Consider the following 8336-nt stretch of genomic DNA (forward strand, 5'->3'; position numbering starts at 1 on the left):
GAAACCAAAAAAAAAAAAAAAAAAAAAAAAAAAAAAGAAAAAAAAAAAAGAAAAAAAAAACTAAAATACAAAAAATTAGCTGGGTGTGGTGGCGGGCACCTGTAATCCCAGCTACTAAGGAGGCTGAGGCAGGAGAATAGCTTGAACCAGGGAGGTAGAGGTTGCAGTAAGCCGAGTTTCTGCCATTGCACTCCAGCCTGGACAACAAGAAAGTAATCTCAAAAGATAAAAAGGGTAAAAGGATTTGAAAATTTAATTTCTTATTTATATATAACTTGGAGACAGTGCTGAGCATGTATTAATTATAAAGTGTTGCATCATAGGAAATAATATGCTTTTTGATTTCTTATCCCAACTCTGCCCCTCTCCCTTGTGTTACTTTAAATAAGTTACTTCATGTATCCATAACTTAGTATCCTCACTTATAGCGTCTTTAAACCAACTAATACATTTCTATCTATGTTCATTTGTGTCGATACAGTTTGAAAATAACAGCATGAAGTACTTACACATAAAAGTCCATATTTCATTAACTATACTTAAGATCAATGTATGTACATATAGAGATCAAACTAAACATATGCCTTTATCCAGTACATGGTAGCTGCCATACCATTGAAACCATTTACTAACAGCTTTATGATTAATGCACATAAATGTAATTCTGTTCTTAAAAAAGAAAAATAAAAATTAGGAAAACAAGCAGAAACTGACATTGTATGACATATTGCATTTGGAAATCTTCACATGCACTTCAATATTTATCAGAGCTTCAGGCCTGAAAGTTTAGCTTAGTTATTTTTGTTTGTGTGTCATCTAGTAATATGTACTTCAACTAATGAGATATAAATCTAATACACAAGATTCATAAGCCATTTTGTGGTAAATGTATAGTAAAATGATTGTGTCATTGTTGCTTTAAAGCCCAGTATCTCCTTAATAGCCAATGTCACCCTGTCCAGTGCCCTATCAATCTGGGAAATCTAAACTAATGTCTGTTTTTCAGTATCATTTATTAGTACAGTTTAAGAGCAATCCTAATGAATCACAAGCGGCAAAACAAGGGACACCAATTTCTGGATTTTCATCCCTTTTTTGCTTATAAAATATAATTAATAATGCTGCATGCTAGCTGAACTGGTCATGGATGAGAATGGGCAACAGATGCATCTGAAACTGAAAACTAAGTTTGTGGTTTCCTTGACAGGCAGCCTCAAGCAATGTGACATCTCTAACAGCCTGCTCAAAAACAAACAGTAGCCCATATATCATTTTATTTTTCAATCATAAAAGGTAAAACCTTTGGGAAAACACCTTTGCCTTGGTTTTAAATACTCTTCTCAGATTCTGCTACTAATTATATTAGTAACATAAATATATTTTTAAAAATAACAATCATTTAGTCCATTCACTATGAGAAGCATCCTATCTATAACAAATTATGTTAATATGTACTTAGAAATGTACAGCGACTTCCTAACTAAACCTTGGATGTAGTCTTCTATAACATAATCTAAAATTTTAGTCCAAAATAACTTATGGTGAGAAAGGAACCAGGGAATTTCGGATAAGAAAAGAAATAAATAGACACCTGATGGACAACTAAGTATTCTAGTTATGATTTCTTGAAGTATTGAACAGCAGCAATCAAAGAAAAGGTACAGATATAGAAGCAGTAGTTTCAAATAAAATAGAACAAATCACATATACCTACTAATGCTTGTATCAATGATCATCAGTTTGAAGCATCCACTGCAATGCATATGAAAAATGGAATGAGAGTATACATCCTCAAACTATGTCCCTACTCAGATACAATAAAATGGACAATATGAACAAACAAGGTAACTGAAATTTAAAAGTCAACATATTACATTTTTCTCCAAAGTGAATTATTCCTCCATTTCTTATTATGAATTGACCAAAACATAAAACTAACATTTTTTTCTTAACTTTTCTCAAATAGCAAAGTCTTAGCATTTATTTTGACTTTTTCCAAATTTGTCTCTTGCCTGGAAATAACACATTAAGGAACAGATATTTTAATTAAGAAGGACAAAAGAAAAATAAAAGCAGCTTTAAACACTTGATATTATTCACAGTAGATTATGAAAATCATAATTAATACACAGATAATGAGATCTCCAAGCAAATTACCTACATTTGATTTTTAAAGCTTGGTTTTGAAATGGTAAATGATTAGAATAATTAATTTTGAATTTGGAAACTCTGTGGGTAATTTCATCCTTTTTAATATGTGAATCAACAGTTAAATTCCATATTAATGGTTCCTCCAGTAGCTGATATTTCAAAAAAATACTGTTTTCTGGACACAGAGAATCTGATTAATTAGATTTTAGGTGGTTCTAGAGATCTATGGAATTTTGATAGTCAGCAACTTTGGGGGATGTATATTTAGAAACCATAACTGCATTATCTGGGTTGTGCATGTAACAAAAATATATTTTACAATTTTCTGGATATTACTGAATCCTCTTGAATATGAACAGGCATGAAGCTTTTTGTTTTATTTGTTTAGTCATTTTTGTTCTTCCTGGTTTCTAATGAAGTTCTTATATTGTGAAGAATGATACAAAACTTGTGTCATTGGAAAAATCTAGAGGATATAATAAAAAGTTAACATGAATAATTATTATTCTCAGACTTTGTGATTATAATCACCAGCTGTAAGGTTCTGACAAAGTTTAGAAAAATTAAATGGGAATCTCAAAGATGATTAACATCTTTGAAATATGACAATCAAGCAAGGTGAAAATTATTCAGTATTAAATTTTTTTAAAGAAAAATAACTGAAGGGAAATTTAAGCAGTCTCCAAGCATGGTAAAGATGGGAGGCTAACCCTTTACTCTCTGAGACTTAATATTCATCACTTATAAAGTTGTAGAATGAAAATAGGTATTCAGTAGAACATAAATGCTTACAGATAGGGAGTTGGTGATTTCACTCCTGTAACTCTAGAGCCTAGTACAACCTGTAATACATGGCATGTTCTTAACAATTATTTATTAAATGAATGAAACTATACATTGTTTAGGTACAAAAAATGCATGGTTACATCTTTATCCAATGTGAGCTAATGAGAAAAAAATATATATTTGTCCTATGTTTTGTGAAGTTGTATCTAGTCTTTTTTTTTTTTTTTTTTTTTTTTTTTTTTTTTAATTTTTTTTTTTTTTTTTTTTTTTTTTTGAGACAAGAGTTTCACTCTGTTGCCAGGCTGGAGTGCAGTGGCGCAATCTTGGCTCACTGCAACCTCTAACTCCCTGGTTTAAGCAATTCTTCTCAGCTTCCCAAGTAGCTGGGACTACAGGCATGTGCCACCATGCCCAGTTAATTTTTGTATTTTTAGTAGAGATGGATTGTACAATGTTGGCCAGGATGCTCTGGATCTCCTGACCTTGTGATCCACCTGCCTCAGCCTCTCAAAGTTCTGGGATTACAGGCATCAGCCACTGCACCTTGTATCTAGTCTTTTTTTAGGAAAGAGTGATAAATTATATTAGTATGTTATTCACAATATACAAAATTTATAGATAAATTGAATATTACGATTTTGTTTTCTCAAATTGTATTTTGCCATCTGTATTAGTCCATTCTCACACTGTTATTAATATAAAGAACTGCCAGAGACTGAGTAATTCACAAAGGAAAGAGTTTCAATTTTCTCACAGTTCAGCAAGGTGGGGAGGTCTCATGAAACTTACAATCTTGGTATAAAGGGAATCAAACACGTCCTTCACATGATGGCAGGAAGGAGAAGTGCTGAGCAAAGAGGGAAAAGCCCCTTACAAAACCATCAGTTCTTGTGAGAACTCACTCACTATTAGGAGAACAGCAGCATGAGGCTAACTGCCCCCATGATTAAATTACCTCCCATTGAGTCCCTCCCATGACACGTGGGGATTATGGGAACTACAATTCAAAATGAGATTACATTATCACCATTCTTTTTTTTTTTTTCCAGATTAACTTCTCTTTATTAGAATTGTTTGTGGGAAGTGAGGAAGTCAAAGCAAAAGGCAGGTCATAGGACTGAGGTTTTTCTATAACCTTCCAAAGTCTGGAAGTGGTGGCTGGTGATGGCCAGTATAGCAAAGCACTTGGAGACCCTGGGAGGTCAGCAGTGGTGATGGACTCTGGAGATATGGGATCACCACCAACAGAGCTCTCATTTTTCTCCCAGCTGGATGTGGCAGCTACTCAACTGGAAATTTGGAGATCACCCGCCTTCACAGCAATAAATTAATCCATCTTTTGGGTTGGATAAAGTGTTTTCTTTTGAAGTACCTCTCCTTCATAATGCTGTGTTCAGCCAAGTAGCACAATGTATGAGAAAAATGGAAAGCTGGGCATAGCAGGATGCACCTGTAGTCCAGCTATTCAGGAGGCTGAGGCAGGAGTATCACTTGAACCTGGAGGCGGAGGTTGACTCCATCTCTCTGGCCTTCCCTCCTGAATGCCCCACTTCCGGCTCTTCATTCCCACCATTCTTTTATTCAAAGTTAAAAGATAAATGTTTAAAGGATATAAATACACATTTATCCACTTTGCAGATTTATTGTGCTAATCAAAATTTTAATGTCATACTTGACATTTCAAAATACATTCAGAAAAATCATTTGAATATTTAAGCCAAAACATTTATCTCAAATATTAAGTTTTATTAACTAAGCAAAATGTATATAATTGCTTTAACATATTCTAGATAAGTGGGAGGAATTTAATTTGACTTGTAAACCTACGCAAAAGATGATAAAGAATACCAAAATCCCACACTACCCAAATTATTTATTCCTCTTCTTGGCCACAGAAATTCTTGAATTCTTTCTAATGGCATTACTGCTTGGATTCTATTGGAAAACCTTTGTGTTTTGGCTAGGAATTACTATGACATTCTCAAACAGTAATAAATTTTGGTTTGCTTTCAGTTTATTAGTGCTCATTCTCACCTGATAGGCCAAAAAGAAGGTGGAAACTTTGAGAAACAGATGAGTCTGGACCAAATTTTATGTAGAAAAGAGTGGATAGTATCACTGCTAAAGAATCATTAAAGAAGTTGCTCATTCCTTTCCCTTGTTAACAAAGGCAAGCAAGAATTTTATTTATTTATATAAGTTGATGTGTTAGTAAATGTTTTACCACCTGGCTCTCTGAAAGAAAAACCCGGATTTGTAGTGTTTGCTGATTTCTGTGGAGAAAATATCCCTGGGAATTTTCCATATTAACTATTGTCAAGTAAGCTCACTTACATTATGGACTGTTTTTCTACAGACTTATCTTAATGTCTGTTTCTCATGCTACAGTATAAACGATAAACCCAAGGGAAGCACAATATAGATACTAAAAGAAGAAATAAAATCTCGCTGTTAGAAAGGTGCGGTTCCAACCAAATGATCATACAGGTACATTATTATTTTATGGTAATGTAGCCTTGAAGGCATCACTAAAAGAAATAAATTCCAGAAAACTATCCTGCAAACCCAGCAGTGCCTGAAGGAGTTAGTAATTAAGTTGTGCAGGAAAGACTACATTATAGAATTTCCTACATATTCACTCTAATAAATGTTTTCATTCAAGAAAAAATGTTAGAAAGAAAAATCAAATAATAATTGAGTTCAGAACCTGTACGCCAATTTTTAGCTGGGAGCAAATATATAATACAGATGTATAAATCTCTCCAAAAAGATGTTTAATGATGGAAGCCCTTCGGGGGTAAAATGTACCTATGGCAATTCGCTACTCCATGTAAACCACTGCACTGTACTTTATTTACAACAAATAGTGTATTAAATGCTCATTTTGTGAAAAAAAGAAAGGAGAAACAAGAAACTTAGGCTGTTCCTCCCCTGCCACGAGAGTTGTATATAATTTTAGCTTTACCTAAAAATGTACTGGTTTCCCTTTATGATAGCCTTCCAATGAAATTATAAAGAGTATACTGGAGAGAAAAGTTATAAACTTTGAAAATGCACACTAGCTTGAATTCCAGTCTAAATTATTTGCATTGTTACTTTAAGTTGTCTAACATCTCTGGCTTTCAGTTTCCTTAACTGTAGGATGTGAACAGTAATAATAGTAGTTACTATGTAGTGTACTCGTTCTGTTTCTTAAGTTTTGCTAATAATTTCAGAAACTTTTCTCATTAAACTTTCAAACAACATGAAGATCAAGGTATTACATACGTATTTGTAACAGACGAAAAATCTGTGACACAGAGCATCTTAAATTCCTTTCTGAGAGTCACAGAGCAAACACATGGCTTAGAAGAGATTGTACTTGGATATCTGTTTCCTAAACTCAGACTTGCAACCTCCTCTGTAACTTCATAATATTTGTGAAAGAATTAAATGGATATGAAAAGCTAGCAATGTGCTTAGTATCTAGCAGGAGATCAATAATTATTAAATTCATCCAGTTCTTCCTTACATTTCTAAAGGTACTATGCTGAAAGTATGTATAGCTTTTATAGAAAAATAATTATCATACATATTCTGCTGGGTATTTTGTATCCTACTGATATTTCCTTATGGGAGAGAGTGGAGAAAGATAATTAAGAAAAAGAGAGAAGAAATCTCCAAATTGAACTTAAATAAATAGCAGGAGCTGTCCTTCAGCACCAAGCCTGCTATTAAACTAAATAGGTGCACACGGGATGCACATCGATCTTTACTGTCACCTTCTACAAACTATGATTGAGTAATAGATGAGTATTTGCATAGAGTACTATATTCCATCATTGGCATGTCAGCTCCCAGTGCTGACTAAGTGAATTGTGTTGCTCTCTGATTAACTTGAAATAAAGAGGACGATGATTTCCATCAACATTTATCAGAGCTTTGTGGTACAGGCTAAACAGTTTGTGCCACAACTATTCTTGAAGTTAAGTTCAGAAATTTCAATTAATCAGCAGAGTTAGTTTCCCAGATTTTCAGAGCTGTATTTTTAAGTATATTTTCTGATTCCGCAAAATATTTTCAAGCACATTTGTTGAAAATTTATCTTGATATACAAAAGTACCTTGGTCAAACCTGCAATACAATTATGACTCTTTGTTTTCCTCATCATTTAATAGTAACAAAGTTTTCAAAATAGTTATCAGATCATTTTTAACATTGTGTTGTTTGTGGGGAGGGGAAGAGAAACAAGTTAATGCCACCAACACTTATCTGTATATCTGTTAACAATCAACTAACAAACAATAAAATACAAAACATTATTACAATGACAGAATAATTGTTTCTTCTAGATTTTACAAAACTTCAAATTATAAATGCCTACTTTAAAAGCAAAAGGAATAATTATACTTGCAGATATTTCAGAGATACATTTCAGAAATGAAATCTGAGGTTACAGATTCTAACTCAATGAAAGGTCTATATATCAGACAAAACAATCTGCCCAGCTAGATTAAGAAGATTACAATCTTTCACTAAAATCCATACTGGCAGCATACTCCATTATCTCTCTAGTCTTGTACGATCTCCTTTAATCTTTTCTTCTAATATAACTCACTTAACTCTTGTAGTGCTTTTCTTCCCCTCAAATCATATGGAATATTTTTTTCTTTCTTCTTGGAACATATAATATCTGACATTCTTATCATTTGTTTAGAACCACAAAAATAATAAAAAAGGGCATAGGGATCCTCTAATGATTAGACACTTGTTCAATTTTCTATGACATACCTGATATTAGTCAATGAATGAAGAGGCTTGTTTTAGGGTGACAAATAAGAGCTGATTATTATGATCAATGATAGCAATAAAAGGAATAATGGGAACCATGGATAAAAATAAAGGTCTGCCCCAGCTGAAGGTGGTCATAATATACAGTGCTTGCCAATTAATGAACAGACAGAATGCAGGTTCAGGACATCCATTGTGGAACAAGTTGATCAGTACTTCTTTTTTTTAGTAAGATACTGTGTTAGACATCTCCGCACAGTTTTAAATACAGTATTGGTACTAACCCTACACTTTAAAAAAGTCTGATTTAGGTAAGCCTAATAAATCCCCAATGTCCAAGCAGGAAAGACATGTACTCTACAAATAACAGATTTTAACTCTGAAAATTCTAAAGGAATGACAGCTAAAACAGAATCATGCTACATGAATATTCAAGCATAAATGAAGTTCCGATATATTCTGAATTTTCCTGAATAAACAAGAACGTCGATATTTGATATTTAATTACAAAAAATAAAATGTAGGTTTCTTTTAATACAAGAGAACATGAAAACAAAATTCAAAATTGGATAATCCCCATGACGCTGAAAACAAAACATTAACAATTCCAGAATTAAAATTATATTATC

Source organism: Cebus imitator, unplaced genomic scaffold (assembly GCF_001604975.1).
Source record: "Cebus imitator isolate Cc_AM_T3 unplaced genomic scaffold, Cebus_imitator-1.0 Scaffold631, whole genome shotgun sequence".
NCBI lineage: Eukaryota > Metazoa > Chordata > Mammalia > Primates > Cebidae > Cebus > Cebus imitator.